This window comes from Mytilus trossulus, chromosome 11 (genome assembly GCF_036588685.1).
Source record: "Mytilus trossulus isolate FHL-02 chromosome 11, PNRI_Mtr1.1.1.hap1, whole genome shotgun sequence".
In the NCBI taxonomy this organism is placed as follows: domain Eukaryota; kingdom Metazoa; phylum Mollusca; class Bivalvia; order Mytilida; family Mytilidae; genus Mytilus; species Mytilus trossulus.
In genome coordinates, this window is record NC_086383.1 from 29662101 (window position 1) to 29681019 (window position 18919).

Below are 18919 nucleotides of genomic sequence, written 5' to 3' on the forward strand. Positions count from 1 at the left end.
GTTATGACTGTTCTGTCCTGGATTTAGATATTTCGGTTTTAAACGGGAAACTCCACACTAAAATTTTTGACAAATGGGACGATTTTTCGTTACCTATTGTTAATTTCCCATTTTAAGATAATAAAGTTCCTTTGGCATCATCTTACAGTATTTAAATTTCACAGCTCGTTCGCTATTGCCCTTCTCTGTTGTGACGTTTTTGATTTTGACGAAAGCAATCTATGTATTTTACGGGTAAATTATTAAACCATCGTTACCGTTACCATAAATTACTTAAAAACTTATCGTTTCTTTGAATAAACTCATTCTAAAAAGTTACCAACTCAACACTTGCACTGTAATACGATCAGTTGAATTTTGTTTTTATTGGTATAATATTGATTTTGTTATTAGTAAATTAAAATCAAACAAACTATTACTAGTATGTTATATACATGTACACATTTATGTTTGTCTTTTTCATTGTTAGCCATGGCGTTGTCAGTTTGTTTTAGATTGATGAGTTTGACTGTCCCTTTGGTATCTGTCGTCCCTCTTTTATGGATCTACAATCTGTCGATACCTGTAACTTTGCATTGCACAAGGAGCCTGTGATTAAGTGGTTGTCGTTTGTTTATGTGTTAAATATTTGTTTTTCATTCATTTTTTTATACAAATAAGGACGTTAGTTTTCTCGTCTGAATTGTCTTACATTGTCATATCGGGGACTTTTATAGCTGACTATAGCATGGGCTTTGCGTATTGTTGAAGGCCGTACGGTGGCCTATAGTTGTTCATGTCTGTGTCAGTTTGGTAGCTTATGGATAGTTGTCTCATTGGCAAACGTACCACATCTTTTTTTTTTATATCATATCCAATTCGTAACATTTGTGAGAATAAAAGTGACTTCCGGTCCCAAAGGGCGGTAAAACGTAGAAAAACACTGATATAACACTGACTTTGTGAAGTTCAAATGCATATATAGTTTGTTTGCTTAGAAAGAAAGGTTGCTTATCTTATGTTTATCTGACGGTTACCAATACACAAACCGTTAGGCCAGAACGGTAGCTTCACTTTCTGATGTCACACCAAAAAAAGTACGCGGCTATTTGATTAGGATCAGAGTTGTAAAAATCCTTTGCTTATTGTATAATGAATTTGGTCTGTGGAAAGTTAATTGGAGTCATTTTGCTGTGCTTTGAACAAATAAATCTTGAATTATCTTTCAAAGAATATCATTATAATCATGATGTTAACCACACATCTGGTATACACAATACTTGGTATCCATAAAACGTGTTTTGTTATCATATGTCAAAAGGCAATGATTGGATTGGCAGTATTCCTTTATACGAAAGCATATTATGAAGCTTAATTATAATTGGATTTTCGAAAAGTAATTATGAGAGAGACTAGATCTTTTCATGACAGTGAACAAAGATTCAACTTAACTCATCATCTTTTAAGAAGAAAAAAATAAATTACAACACAAATAATTGGTCATGTATTGTAAAACAAACAGTCCTTATATTTTTTTTTTATTTAATTCAATAGAAGTTTATATAAAATTAGTTATGTACTTAGGAATGTTAGTTGAGGTTTAGGAAGTTGAGTCTCCTTGTTATTTTACCATCAATACCAGGTCAATTAATTTCCCAATAAATCCATTTTTCTTTTCATGTAAGACTTCATTAACTCATAAACGGTTAATTAAAATGCGAAGAGGTTATTTTTATTTCTATCCTTTTGATTTGATATCAATGCAACTATCATGACTATAAGATAAAGGTTCGAATCATCCTTTTCCCGCGATTTATTTCAAAATTCAAAAATCTCAAAAGTACATCTTTCATATTCATCTGGTCCAGCTACCATCCATCATCTTGAATGGATCTTCGATTACACGTATAATACCAACATCACCGTTCACGACTCATTATTCTTTGCTTGTGCCTTATCAATTGTAATATAAGAAATCAACTTGCTAGTCTAACATGTAGTAAAAATTACCAATTGCAAATTTCAGTGCCACCAGCTGTGGGCGATGTTCGTGAATGGGAGCCATATCTTGGAGATGGATCAGTAATTACAATCGAGCATAATTTACACGATCAAGACCAAGATTGGTATCATGCTTGATATGGACTGTTTGTAAAGTACGACACCATGACTCGGGAAGTGAGCATACTGCCGAAGGCACATTATGTTCTTTTCAAAATTAAACGCAAGAAATCAAACTGTGGTCGATATGACCCTCTTTTCTTACATCCGATGATCACGTATACTTGAACGTCACAAATATAGAGTCTGAAATATATTTTCTGTGTTTACGCTTTCATAACGGCTGACATTATCAATTCAAACAAACCACATGCAGTTATCTGATGCACGTGTCTATTTCTAATTACAGTTGAACATACATGAAAAGTATCTGCCATTCTAGGTGATGCAATATCGGCTTCAATGAGAGCACATGTTCATCCACTATCACATTATATGCTACTTAGAATTTTTAACCAAATCATTTCAATGTACAATCCACCAAACAGGACGATAAACTTATATTCTTCGTAAAAATCTGGCCATTCAAACTGAAATTGCTTAGCCGATACCAAAGGGTTTATCTGCAGCTACAATTAATGTTTGCCCGATATTATGAAAGTTTACCACCTTTTTTGACTGATCCATCGAATGCTTGATCATTGCAACCGATGTAAGGGCGTGCTTTCGAACAGTGGCATCAAAAATGTACCATATATAGATAATATTCTCGAACAGAAGAGCCTTTATGCGTAGAAAAATAAATGACGACCCCTAAGATATGTTTAAGAAATTCAAATCCTCATCTGTTATATGAACTACGATTTCCATCATTGTGGCCTTGTAGTGCGTGTACATTGTTTTTTGTTTGTAAAGTTTGATCATGTGCGAAATTGTTAAACGCATGTGTATCATAACTTTAACAAATGGCATCAAACAAATTCACAACATCATTCAAAATTCAAAAGTGCTAAACATGTAATAAATAGTTCAAATGTTTGTGTGTGAATTTAATAATATTTTCGCGTATGCGTTAACCCAGAACATATCAAATATTATTTTCTAGTATATACGTGACATATAAAGAAGGTATCCACCAAATCTGACATTATTTTTTACTCAAAGAAGGTCAAAGAAAACGTTCTCCTGAAAAATAAGTATTTCAATCTGAAAAAAACAGCCATTTTAGAAAAGGTGTCGGCCATCTTGAAAAAATGAAATGTTCTTATGGCCAGCAGTTTTGTCTTATAAAGTACATAATAATAATGCTCCGTGCTAATTTTTATACTTGTATCATCTTTTGCGCAATACTCTGATTTTGCTTGCTAATATCTTCCACTATCACATGTATTAGTCGGATGCTTACATAGATAAAGAAAGATATGCATGGTATAAGTGCCAATTGAGAACTTTCCATCTTGGTCAGAATTTGTAAAAGTAAATCAATTATGGGCCTGTGATGATTATCTTTATAGATAAAAAAAGTGTTTTAAAAGAGGAACGAAAGATATCAGAGGGATAGTCACACTGATAGATTGAATATAAACTGACAACGCCATGATTTAAAATAAAAAGACACACAGAGGAATAATAGTACAGAAGAAATAAAATAGTAAACTAAAGACTAAGCATCACGAACCCCACCAAACACTGGAGGTGATCTCAGGTTCTCCGGAAGGGTAAGCAGATCCTGCTCCACATGTTGCACCCGTCGTTTATCAATTTTAGTGTGTTGGGAAGAAACATTCTGCATGTAATTAACAAATCTACGTTTAAAATTAATCTTTTTACTTCAATGTGTTTACGATATAACAGGAATAAATAAGGAATAAAGGTAACAGTAGTATACCGATGTTCGAAAGTCATTAATCGTTAAAGAGAAAACAAATCCGGGTCACAAATTAAAACAGCGGTAAACACACAATAAGAGCTAAACAACAAAACAACAGAGTGATTGAAGTGGAATAAAAACCCAAAACGACATTGCAACACACAGAAAAGAAATATAAAATAGCAATTGCCATTTTCCTGACTTAGTACAGGACATTTTAAAACAAAAGAGTGCTTTGAACCTTTTTTTTGCGGCAAGCCAAAACATGCACTATAATTGCATTGTTAAATGTTACACTCAAATCACAACATTACATGTTTTGACTACAGTACAAACAAATGCTGAAAATCAGTTGTTACCGCTTGTTGTGTGAATCATTAATCTTATATGATGTCTACACATACTTGTTGGATTGTTCCATTTAAAGTTTTAACTTGGTCTACCCATTGATAAACCATGTTACCGAACCTATTTTCGCTATAATCTATTCATGTGCAACCCATGTGATCCAGGTGTATTAACCAAATTAAGATTGATAAACAAATTGCTTTTGTTTAAGCATTTAAACAACATGATCAATACATACTAGAAAATGTTTGATAATGATTCAACTTCAAAAACAATCAAATTCCGAAAAACTACACAAATTATCTTACCGGGTTAACCTTATTGCATTTATGACTTGAACAAAATTAAAACTATCAAAATTAAGATGATTTGTGTAACTTGTTTGTCTTAAATTCGGAATTTGTTTTCTTTAAAAGATCGCTTTTGAGGTATGTTCAATTTAATTTGAGTTTTAATTGGACCATACATGTAATTGCACATTTATAGATTTTATAAAGTCAATACAAATGGTATACACATGTTGATGATATAGCGGGTAATGATTTACATTGTCATATTGGGGCCTTTTATAGCTGACTATGCGGTATGGACTTTGCTCATTGTTGAAGGCCGTACGGTGCCCTACAGTTGTTAATGTCTGTGTCATTTTGGTCTTTTTTTGATAGTTGTTCATTCGCAATCATACAAGATCTTCTTTTTTTATAAAGCCTTAGTTACGACATGTCTATTGTGCATTTGGGAGTAAACAGAAGCCAACGAAATAAATTTATGCTAAATATCATGGAGATTAAAAACATTTTTTTCTTCCTCTTGAAATGCTTTATTTCCTTAAAAAAATCTTATTCGTATTCAATATATATATTTCATGTAGATCATCGTGTACTATAATTTTTGCCGATAAATAAACTATATACGTTATGTTGATTTTTATTTTTTTTTAAAACTTCACGAGGGTCTACTATAGGCGAGTGATATTCAGACCTAAACATATTTTTAATGCACCTATCTAACACAAAGCTATATTATATATCATTAGAAAGGAAAACATGTGCAGATTCAATTTTTCCCGGTCGTAAAAGTGAAATATGGTGCAAATTTTTTTTAATTGGGGTCAAAGGTCTTTCATAAAAAATTCAAAGAATGACACTTATGTAGTATTATTATTTGAAGCAGATGGTAATAAAGCTAATTCAAATTTGACTTTACAAGATACTATGATAACATCTCTCTGATTTTTAGTTGCATATCGTTCATGATTTGGCGATAATTGACGTCATTTTGACGTTTTCACTCAGCTATAGGTAAAGCAGTACTTTCTACAAAAAATAACAAATATTTGACCTTAAATGTGTCAATATTTGCTATAATTGATAGTGTGCCAATCAAAATAACAAAAATATGATGAAATATTTCTAAGTTGGACGAGTAAAAGGGAGAGAATTCAACGCAATAAAGAGAGTAAAAAGACGTCTTTGTCACATCAACAGTTGCAATAGTCCCCTGTTTGTTTTCAGCTTACAAACCGTTTCAAGATCGGAAAGCACTATCTTACATGTTTGATACAAACAAAATCAAAATTAAAGAGGATATATGAATCATATTGTAAGTCTGTCGGTCCGTCAGTCCCTACTTGTTTGCGGCTTATGTCGAATTTAATCAGGAACTTATGTGTATTTTGACATTGACATTGACATTTGAGCCGTCAAGTTTTCAAACATTGTTTGATTCGTTCTTGTCTGGTTTGTGTCCGGTCAATATGTTTTGAACTGTTGGACCTGGGTTTCCCTAAAGTAAGTATGCATATACATCATATAATAGGGGGGATGGTCATAAACTAAAATCAGGTCACTATGATATGGATCCAATCATAATGTAATCCTGTTCGCGACAAATATAGCTCAAAACTAAGGTTTATCAAACTTCAGATACAGAAGTCGGTTTCGCAAAAAATCTTAAGACAAGATTAATCGTTAGTAAACTAAACTATTCATGACTTAAGACCAGCTTTAGTCGTAAGATTTGTTGTGAAACTGACCCCAGATGCAAAATTAGAATGCGGTGATTTACAAACTACAGTTACGTCCCACGGTGACATTTTTTGACATTTGGGAATATATATTTTACAAACACTTTAATTTCTTAATGTGTTATTTTTTATTACGACTGCATTTATTTTCACTCACGTTTGTGCAGTAAAAAAGTTTTGCAGTTAAAAATGCAGGCACTAATGTCTTACCAGTATTCAAAACTTAGATATATATATAGATATTTATCAACTAGTATGATTTTGCGGAAGAAGGTTCGGCTTAACCTATATATAGTTTTTGTGTCCTTCTGGATGAGTTTCTGTGAATAATCTATTCCTTTAAAAGAAACGAAATAAATCTAATTTGTAACAAATAATGCAATTTTCTATTTTGGGATTTTTAACAATATAAGAATTCATATTTTGAAACTGAGCCTGTGAAGCTTTTGCTTTACTGGAACAATTCCTGATACTTCGTTTTTACTGACATAATTCTGTGTAACAGAGGCTTACAATGATTTCCGTACATGTACAAGTTCCCTAATGCATATATTTTCCTTCACAAGAACAAATTTATCGAATCCTGAAGAAAGTATGACGTATTTAGACCACTGTTGTGATCCGTACTCATACATGGGTAAACAAACTGCCGTATGTGTTTGTTATATGACGCCATGTCTTTGTTTGCCAGCTTTCAGAACATGTAGTTTGAATGATGATACACTTTGTGGTAGGCGCGACACGATGGCATTCTTTTTGGTTGGAAGTCTGAAATTATGTAGCTTGCTAAAGTCGTCTTGTTTAGATTTATACATACTTGTTTTGGGTTTCGGACACTAAAGAGTTTTCTTGCAGCACCGATCTACGTGTCCATATGAATTGTGTTTAATTTATGATAGACCCGCCATCTATTGATGGTTTCGAAAGCGTTAAAAAAGAGTTTCTTAGGAAAAAAGATAGACGATGAGCTATAGAACCTGTAAGAGCATGAACTGCTGTTAAAGATACATATATTTAATTAAATAAAAGAAACTATACATGCACAATAACATGGTGCATCGCCAACCATAACTCCCAATGGTTATATAACTCGTAAACAGCACACAGTCGTTCCATGTCTAGAATACAACGAAGTGTCAGGTCATCGTAGACCCTCTCTGACATTACTCCTCTTATATTATTAATCCGTATTTAGAATGAGAAGCCAGAGGATATCATATCATAAGACCGGTACCTTTGATAAGTATGATTAAATGCACATTATGATCTCTGTATACCAGGGACTAAATGCTTTGAGGTAAACACCTATAGATTATCGTATAGCCTAAAACAAGAAGCAATAGCCAACACTGTATAATAGGCTATAAAGGTTCTAAAACAATTTTAATTAGATATCCAAAAGCTTGCTTCATGCTGAGCCGCTCAAAACTACAAACAAAAGTAAAAATCATAAAAAGCAACTAACGACAACCATAATGAAGAACAAATCAATTCGAAAGATATCAGGCATATGATCGTTTGTTTACATTAGGCACGCGTTTCGTGGACATTAGACTCATCGATGGCGCTGGAAACAAGTAAAACTTCGAAAAATATTTAAAACGCGTTATTCTACTAAAAATACGGCTTAGGTAATATATACCCCCTGAGGTAGAACATTTATTGTATTTCAAATATCTACAAAGAATTCAAAATTTTCCATTGAATGAATAGATATCCCCATATATTAAAGTATTTATTGCATGTAAACATACAGGCTCTTGACGTGGCCCTAGCACATACACTACGCTTCCTCTGAAATACTAACCAAATTTGCACCACCAATAAGTCTACCGTATGCAATGGTTAAAACGGTAGGAAATTTAAAAGGTGGACATAACTCACATTCAACATGTTCAAGTTCATGGAGAAAATATTAGATTTGATACATTGTTGCGTACTTTTAGTTGCAAACTAAAATGTGCATTGACCCAATTGAGAAAGAAGTATTTTTTTCAATAGTTATTCATAATCTCTGCTGTTTGTTAGTTCAAATTGATTCAGAACAATAAGATATGGTTTTCTACCAAGAAAAAACGTTGACATCTCGGCTTCTATGACCCGTTTAATTTTTTTTATACTTTGCGTAATATTTGTACCAAAAAAATTATCTTCATGGTTATTCATACTCTTTTTAGCTCACCTGGCCCAAAGGGCCAAGTGAGCTTTTCTCATCACTTGGCGTCCGGCGTCCGTCGTCCGTCGTCCGTCGTCCGTCGTCCGGCGTTAGCTTTTACAAAAATCTTCTCCTCTGAAACTACTGGGCCAAATCAAACCAAACTTGGCCACAATCATCATTGGGGTATCTAGTTTAAAAATGTGTGGCGTGACCCGGTCATTCAACCAAGATGGCCGCCACGGCTAAAAATAGAACATAGGGGTAAAATGCAGTTTTTGGCTTATAACTCAAACACCAAAGCATTTAGAGGAAATCTGACATGGGGGTAAAAATGTTTATCAGGTCAAGATCTATCTGCCCTGAAATTTTCAGATGAATCGGTCAACCTGTTGTTGGGTTGCTGCCCCTGAATTGGTAATTTTGAGGAAATTTTGCTGTTTTTGGTTATTATCTTGAATATTATTATAGATAGAGATAAACTGTAAACAGCAATAATGTTCAGCAAAGTTAGATTTACAAATAAGTCAACATGACCGAAATGGTCAGTTGACCCCTTTAGGAGTTATTGCCCTTAATAGACAATTTTTAACCATTTTTCATAAATCTAAGTAATCTTTTACAAAAATCTTCTCCTCTGAAACTACTGAGCCAAATTAATCCAAACTTGGCCACAATCATCTTTGGGGTATCTAATTTAAAAAATGTGTGGCGTGACCCGGTCAACCAACCAAGATGGCCGCCACGGCTAAAAATAGAACGTAGGGGTAAAATGCAGTTTTTGGCTTATAACTCAAAAACCAAAGCATTTTGAGGAAATTTGACATGGGATAAAAATATTTATCAGGTCAAGATCTATCTGCCCTGAAATTTTCAGATGAATCGGTCAACCTGTTGTTGGGTTGCTGCCCCTGAATTGGTAATTTTGAGGAAATTTTGCTGTTTTTGGTTATTATCTTGAATATTATTATAGATAGAAATAAACTGTAAACATCAATAATGTTCAGCAAAGTTAGATTTACAAATAAGTCAACATGACCGAAATGGTCAGTTGACCCCTTTAGGAGTTATTTTCCTTTATAGTCAACTTTTAATCATTTTTCATAAATCTAAGTAATCTTTTACAAAAATCTTCTCCTCTGAAACTACTGAGCCAAATTAATCCAAACTTGGCCACAATCATCTTTGGGGTATCTAGTTTGAAAATTGTGTCCGATGACCTGGCCATTCAACCAAGATGGACGCCACGGCTAAAAATAGAACAGGGGTAAAATGTAGATTTTGGCTTATAACTCTGAAACCAAAGCATTTAGAGCAAATCTGACAAGAAGTTAAAATGTTAATCAAGTCAATATCTATTTGCCTTGAAATTTTCAGATGAATCGGTCAACCTGTTGTTGGGTTGCTGCCCTCCAATTGGTAATTTTTAAAGAAATTTTGCCGTTTTTTGTTATTATCTTGAATACTATTATAGATAGAGATAAACTGTAAACAGCAATAATGTTCAGCAAAGTAAGATCTACAAATAAGTCAAATGACCTAAATGGTCAATTGACCCCTTAAGGAGTTATTGCCCTTTATAGTCAATTTTTAACAATTTTCATTAATTCGGTAAATTTATGTAAATTTTTACCACATATTTTTCTCTGTTACTAATGGGCAAGGTTCATTATAGATATAATTGTAAGAAGCAAGAACGTTCAGTAAAGTAAGAACTTCAAACACATCACCATCACCAAAATACAATTTTGTCATGAATCCATTTGTGTCCTTTGTTTAATATGCACATAGACCAAGGTGAGCGACACAGGCTCTTTAGAGCCTCTAGTTTTTTAAGCGTTTAGGTCCGTTAACTTGGGGGAAATTAACAGAGAAAGCGATTTCGGAAATTTGATCGAAAGGTGGAGTGTGTAAAAGGTATAAAATCAAGAATAATACAGTGATAACGATATGTATTAAACAAGTAATGAACTTTTGAATAATACAAACATCATTAATTTTGGTTTCAAGCCGAAAATATCTATGAAATGAAAAACAAATATGAAAAGTGGCACCACTTTTATAATAAATCCATATTTTTTACAAAAATCTTATTTATTTCGTAAAAAATACTTCTTTTATTTTTGAAAAGTTTTTTTTATACATTGACATGTTACATTTCCGCATGTTTTGGTACGGATTTTCTAAGTTGTCGAATTATTAATTCTGTAGGTATGAGTGTACGCTATGGAAGGACGAAAAGGTTGAAACTTCTTAGGCAGAAAGATAAGGAGTTGAACTTTCGAGGAAAAAAGATAAGAAGTAAGCAATATTTTTCCTTTCCGCTATATAAATGTAGATGATATTCTCTCACTAAATAATTCAAAAATTGATGACTATGTTGGGCGCATCTTTGCCATCGAACTAGAGATAAAGGATACAACAGATACAGTATGCCTGATATCTTGACCAGTGTCTAGAAATTAAAACTGAGGGTACAAATTGACAATGAGGGACGGCTGAAAACAAACCTTTACGACAAAGGAGATTTTTTTTTGCATCCCAAATGTGATTTCTCCATTTCTATGTAGCAACTTAAGCACAGCGCCTGCATATATATGTCAATGTGTACGATGTTCCTTGTCGTGTATTTCCTATCATTATTTACTTGATAGAGTTTTGCTGCTAACAAGGAACCTAAATAAACCAAGAGTTCCAAAATGATAAAGATGAAGGATCTGTCTACCCTTCCGGAGCACCATATTTACCCCAATTTTGGTGGGGGTCGTGTTGCTTATTCTTTAGTTTTCTTTGATGTGTCTTTGTGTATAAATATTTATCTTTTCTTTGTTTTAGCCATGGCATTGTAGGTTTATTGTCTTTCTATAAATTTGACTGTCTCCCTCTGGTATTTGTGCCCTTCTTTTTTGACATCGATTCTTCATCATGACTCATTTGTTCATAAATCATTTTACTTTGTAACACGCCATCTTGTTTCTTTAACATCTTATTTTAGAAAATAAGTTGAAACTTTGGTAATCCAGACGACTCTTTTATCTACGTTATACGTATAAATTATGTTAGAAACAAAACACGATAAAAAAAACCAGAATGCTTCGTTCATATTTTTGATAAATAAGGATAAAGTCAAGATTTTATCTCAAACCAATAACATGTTTATGTTGATGTTACAGCATGTCCAACTACTGTTTCTTACTTTGATGGATCAGTGTAAACATTCAACTGTGGAATTTCAAACTGGTATGAAGCAAAGGTATACTTTATTATTAAAGTCAAAAAAGCCATTTTTGTGGTAATGCGTGTATATTGCTCGATGTTTGGTGTTCCGTCCACTTGACGATTGGTATTAAGAGTATTTAAGTATAAAAGCAAGTTCGAATCGACTCAATGTCTAAACAATGTTTCCGAGTACATCCGAGTTATCTCGAGATTATGATTACCATTAGCACTAGCATGTCTACCTTACATTTTGATCTTTATCCGACATTGGCACAGTTTAGAATATTCAAACTGGAGCAGATGACAAACGGTACTTCGTTTAATTTTTGATTTACAGTTTTCTAGTTTTGCAGCAGTAACATACTCTCCTTTGTATGGAGCTTACATACTTTAATTGACACATCATGCTTGTGGAAGTTCACAGTAAAATTAAATATTAAGGGTGGACAACTGACAAAAGATTACTCAATCATGATTGTGAAATCGATATCGTTATTATGACGCAAGTGAAAACATGCAGTCTTTCGTCATTTACCAAAATAATAATCAGCATATTACTTAACCGATTGTGTCCCTTTCTGATTATGTTCTTTTCCAATTCTGTCCTGGTGATCGATTGTGATTTTTGATATTCACAGTTGCATTCATGCCAGATGCCAATGGAAGATTTTTAAACTGACATAACACCCCGTCTCGTAAATATTTTTAGTTTTAATTCGCAATTAATAAAAGAAGTATCCCCATTAATTGATTTCAATTTACAGAAGTATATTGACACAGCATATCTATCAAGGATCTAGTTTTTAACGCAGAAAATGAACAAACACTTTACCCAAATGTCCACTAAAGCTATTACCGACATATATACAAGTGTTTTGTTCTGAAGTTTAACATATGTAAATGCTACAAAAAATTCAAATCGATGTGTCAAAACTGATCGGCGTTTACACATGTTCTATAGACATGTACTTTTTATAGTCGGATAAAATTCAAAATAAATTACCCACACTTTTTCGATGTCCACTTTTGTTCCATAGCAATGTTTGTTTAATGTTTGATGGTCAGGTAAAATTTATTAGAAAGTATCCACACACATCGTTGTCCAAACATGTTCTTTATAAATTAAATTGTAAATATAATTATTGTGATACTTTTTAGGGGGTAGTCTTTCATTACTTATAACAAGGTAATAAACGAGACTGATATACATAAAACAACCCTCAGTTAAGACATTCAATTGTGGTGCTTATTTTCGTACTACATGTAGAAAAAAAAAACGTTCGTTCAAAGCTCTTCAACTTCGTACTTTTTAAGCCTTTTTAACTTGTTTGGATTCGAGCGTCACTGGTGAGTCTTTTGTAGACGAAACGCACGTCTGGTGTATGTACAAATTTTAGTCCTGGTACCTATGATGAGTTCATTTACTACTACTGGGTCGATGCCACTGCTGGTGGAGATTTATTTCCCCGAGGGTATCACAATCCCAGTAGTCAGCACGTTTGTGATGACATGAATTATCATTGATATGGTTATAGTTATAAATTTACTGTTTACAAAATTTGGAATTTTTTGAAATACTAAAGCTTTTCTACCTCAGGCATAGATAACCTTAGCTGTATTTGGCAACACTTTTTGGATCTTTTTAGTCCTCAAAGCTCTTCAACTTCGTACTTTTTTGGCCTTTTTAACTTGTTTGGATTCGAGCGTCACTGGTGAGTCTTTTGTAGACGAAAAGCGCGTCTGGCGTATGTACAAATTTTAGTCCTGGTATCTATGATGAGTTTATTTGGAACACATCTTAACTTAAGAAGCATTATGCATATCAGTCATAAACTGTATGTCTACCAGCCATACTCAAAGCAACATTCATATTTTGACTATGCATATGAAATAAGAAGATGTGGTATCATTATAAATGAGACAGCCCTCCAAAAGAGACAAAATGTCACTGAAATTAACAACCATTGGAAATCTACGTTATTCAACAGTTCGCATAATCAATACCGCATAGTATATTTTGTAGCTATAGAATGCCCAAAAATGACGAATGTAAAATAGTACAAACGATAAATTCTAACGACATAATATTTGTACAAAATAAGATAATCTATTTGGTCGTGTATATTCTAAATTCTTTATATTGACAATGTGGTGTGGAAATTGTACATGCCCAAAATGCACGCATTAAGTCCAGATTGCTTTATTTATAACGTACTTTATCTTCAAGACACGGCCATTGTTTGGGATCAGCGTTTTATAGTTCCTGTGTTTATTGTAGTGATTTTTTTCAGTGTAAAGTTAATTGCTGTTATTTTTCCTCGCAATCAACCCACACATCTATAATGATATTTCAAAGAATATCATTATACAAAGATGTTGAAACAGCGGCTGACATAACACAAATTTTGTTTGGTATCTATGCTTATTACTTAATCAACATATCTCAATAGGACTGGTATTGTTCCTTTATTTAAAAAAGCATATCATGATGCGTGGCCATAATTGGTTTTCTAGTAATAATTACAAGAGAGGCACGATTTTTCATACCAGTTTCCAAGCTTCTGAATTGGTACAAGAAAAATAGTTAACAATACAAATGATGTTATGGTACGAAAAAACTGAAGCGCATTAGCGCCAGACAAATTTTTCTGTTTCATCCTATATATTGTGTTATGATACAGATGCGTATTCGGGCCACACGTGTTTTTTATTGTATTAAAACACTTCATATAGTTTTCTTGTGCAGTTCAACAGATGGTAAAGCACAATTAGGTTTGGTAAGTGTTTTCCCTTCTTCTATATTGTTACTTCTTACTCTATTGTGGATCTTATACCAGGGTCGATATTGAGGTCCTGCATTTCTGTATTAATAATGTGATTCGGTCCTTTTACTTTATAGTTTTTAATATGTTGCCTTTTAATTTGTATTCTTTATATTTAAGCACTCCATTATTCTCTGATCTTTATTCCTTTCCTAATTTTTTTTTGTATTTCTTTATTTTTTTGGGTCCAATTTTCTGTAGATTTAACCCATTTATATATTGTGTAAATCTCAAAGGGACCATGCCGTTGTATGCCGCATGTCGTAATTTCTGCTTCTTGCTATGTTTTGATATAGTTATAAAGCCAGCAAATGCGAATACTCATAAAACTAGTAAATACACGGATAAATAAATATAGACGTCAAAAGTGAAAACTGTTGTCTGTTCTCTCTCATCATTGGTAGGTTGAATAAATGATAAATAGTAAAAATGATACTTTTATTATACAGCCGAAATGTTTCCATACAAGTACAATATTCCAACAATAATATATAATAAACATATGGGGCAAAGCTACTAAAATAATAATTTTTCTCGTGTATTTTCGTACGGGTCAACTGAGATTATCTTACATATTTCAATGACAATATAGATAACATGCAAGGCATACAGCTATCTGCGCTGCTTCTTACCTCTAGGACCCCCCGGGATGAGCCTTGCTGCAAGCCAAACGTAAACACAGCAAAGACTGACGAACGTGACGTTGCACTGGTATTTATTTCAAATTACCGGAAGTAAATATGTTAAGCAGGAAGAAAAACATAACGTAAAACGCTTACATAAAATATAGGAGTCCTCGACTCAAAATGCTTATAATAATACAATCTTATGAATAATCAAATCTAGACATATTAATTCTTCCAGTTAAGGTAGATTGATGGTATACCGCCATCTTGGATTGTACAATCACAGTACAAAATCGGTCTAGTTATTTGCCTAAATCTGCAAATTTGGAGACAGATTTTCAATTCAATGGTTGGAATGTTTTTTTCTATTTAAAGAAAACTTGTTAATTAATTGTATAATACAAAATATTTTAACAAATATCATTTTTTTTTGGTTTTAAAATAAAAAAAATTTTAATCTGCCATTTAAGGGGAGATAACTCTTTTAGTACAAAATTTATACTGGGCTAATAGGGATTTTTTTTATTTTTACATGTAGCAAGAAAACAAGTTCGGTGACACCATGTTTTCTTTTTATTTTCTTAAAACATGTTATGAAATCTTTCTTCTCACAATTTATTTCAAAATTCTATCTCATAGAATTTTTTTTATGCACACTAATGTGTATTTTCATGAACAAACTAACCAAATTTTGGCAATTTTCAACGACGCATAGCTTGAAAAATAGCACGGTGACCCATACTTTTTATTACATTTTTGAAAAGAGCATAGTAAAATCTTCATTTTGGCAAATTATAAAAAACTTCTGTCTCAAAAAATATATACTGGTGATCTACCTTAAGAGCTTTTTGGTTCACACTTAAAATATTGACCCAACGGTAACGATCTGAACAATACATGACAAAGTTGCGCCATATACGACGTTATCGATATAACTAATAACATAAAGTAAAACGTACGTTAATTACTCATTCGATATGCTAAACACTAGAAATAACTTCTGTCAACTTATATAAACTCTCTTATTACAATAGATAACAATATTTTTTTACTTGGAAATAACCAAAACACACATTTACAACACCGCATATAACTATGTGTATACTCAAGAAAGGCGATGTTATATTCCCCTCTTTCATGTGTTAATCTGGAATGATAATTTGTCTGCATATCATCAGGCCTCACGGTCATAAAACTTTCGAGCATGATTTTTGTTCTCAGACTTGAAAATCAACCAATCAAATTGCTGGATTTCATGTTTCGAGCATGATTTTTGTGCTCCGAGCACTGAGAAAAGTTTTATGCCTTCAAGTCCAGGTATTTGTAAACGAGTCAATATCTTTATCTCAGATCTTTAAAGTCGCCCTGAGTGTACGTAATTTCCAACTTAAATTCAATAGCAATTACACATAGCATAACCAACTGCTGCTTTCGAAGACTTCATGTTATTTCCCTATTTGTAAGGAATGTCTTAGGATCCGTTACGTGCATTATTTCGGACTGGGAAACATTATTATTCATTATAGCCGACAGTATTGACATTGACAATTAAAAAAACCGGAAGTGAAACTGTGGATTTTTTTTTACGTCAGCTATGCTTATCACACCATGACATACGAGGGGTTGACTAACTCGAAACACTACTATTTAGGAAAAATTCATAAAATAATGATATGAGTCGTTTTGGGGAACTTGCTCTTTCAGGGAAAGATAAGAAGACGGTAATTAAATTGATATTCCAAGTTCAAACTGTAACAATGAGGAAAACACAATATCACATTTCAGTGTCAATTATCTATAAAAAAAAAATACACGAACAATTTGTATTTGAATATGCAGTTTAATTCTAATAAATCTATAATCCTAGTAATGCATTCACTATTTAAATGTTGTCTATTCCAGATGAGAGCTAAAATACAGAGTTGTACGCCCTTTATTCGAATGTAACCTATGGATTTAGACTTGTTACTGAGTTTGCATTAACATGAGCAACACGACGGGTGTCACATGTGAAGCAGGGTCTGCTCATCATTCCGGAGCACCTGATATCACCCTCCGTTTTTAATGAGGTGCATGTTGCTGATTCTAGTTTCTATAATGTCTTTTTTTTCTTATTTAACCATGATGCTGTCAGATTCTTTTCAATTTATGAGTTTCAATGTCCATCTGGTATCTTCCGTCCCTTTTCTCTAATAAGAATTTTTCGTTGCAGTTGTCTTACTTTTCATTGGATACAAGTGATTAATAAAGTATTTCTTCACAAGTAAGTAGTTATCAATGGTGCCAGGATTATAATTTAATACGCCAGACGTGCGTTTCGTATTCATAAGACTCACTAGTGACGCTCAGATCAAAATAGTTGCAAACCAAACCAAGTGCAAATTTGAGGAGCATTGAGGACCCAAAATTTCCAAAAGGTAATCTGTTTATGGGAAAGGAAAATCCTTAAGTTTTCGAAAAATTCAATGTTTTGGACATGAACATTTTAATAATTACCCATGTCTGAATATTATAGAACATTAAACTGAAATAGAACACACATGTACAGCACCAAAATTTACTCACATTCACTGAAAGTCAAGTACAGCTAATAAGTTAGCCCATATTTCCCATACTACAGAGGTATTCATTACACATTCAATGAATTTGGTGTATCTTACTAACGACCACTATGTTTGAGGAATATCATATAAACGACAAAAACCTACCACAAAATGGAAAATCGCACATTATTGTTGCCTTAACCGATTACAAAACATCTTTACAAACCTTATAAGACTGTTAGAATATGACACATAATGTATTCCCAATTGAACAGTTCTTCTCTTTAATCCTAATTACCAACATGTAATAAAGAAGCACAAAACGCCACACAGACCAATCATATTAATGAAAAACAGAAAAAAACGGGAATTGTAAGTACAAAGCCACATCACAAATGTAACGAAAAAACGGAAAAAGTTTAGAGACCGACCTTTTGGCTTTCTTGGTGATGAATATTTTTACAAGGAATGTCTTGACTTAGTAAGACCTAAAAATAAACAATTTTGTTTTTGACAAGATGAAAAGAAATTGTCTTCATTACAAACTGTATACAAATATAAAAACAAAACATGCATGGCAAAATTTGAAAATTAATATTCAATTACAACGTGTGTTGTTCCCTCCTCCTAACCCTCGCAGAATAATATAAAATCCTTCACCTACACCTCATTCACCAAAAGTTAAATATTCGAGTCTTGATTGGAAGGGGTATACATTGCTGCTCGTTTTGTTATCCTACATCATTAATGGTTTGTACGGATAGGCATCATGCTGGTCAAATTTAATTTTCTTTCAACGTTAGGCTTAGACGAAGATTGAGGATTCTTTGTGAAAACTATGTAAGCTAATGTTTATCATTCATCAAACTTCTGTTGTTGTTTCTTAATAGCGTACTAATATTATTCCATATAACATTCACCTTGTCTGTTTGTTTTTCCGTCGTTCTTTCTTTCGTTCGTCCATCGAATATTATATTTAAACTTTTTTCAGAAAGTACTAAACACATAGACTTATGAGTCACGTATGATTACTTTTTATCAGATACAAACTTTATGTGCATGTAATTATGTTGTTGTTGTTTGAAGTTTTCGATTTCGAATATTAATTATATTATACTCTTAAGGTGGTACCCAACACTTTCACTAAAATTAATTTGGCTCGTTTAATTTTCATATAATTTTGACGAAGTATTTACTTTGACCCCTTGACAAAAATATAAAAATTTCAAAAATATTAAACCAACCATTTTGTCAGAAAAATTACACTGGTTATATAGCAATTTGACAAACACCGATTTTGATCATTGAGAATCTTAATATTCTTTTTACA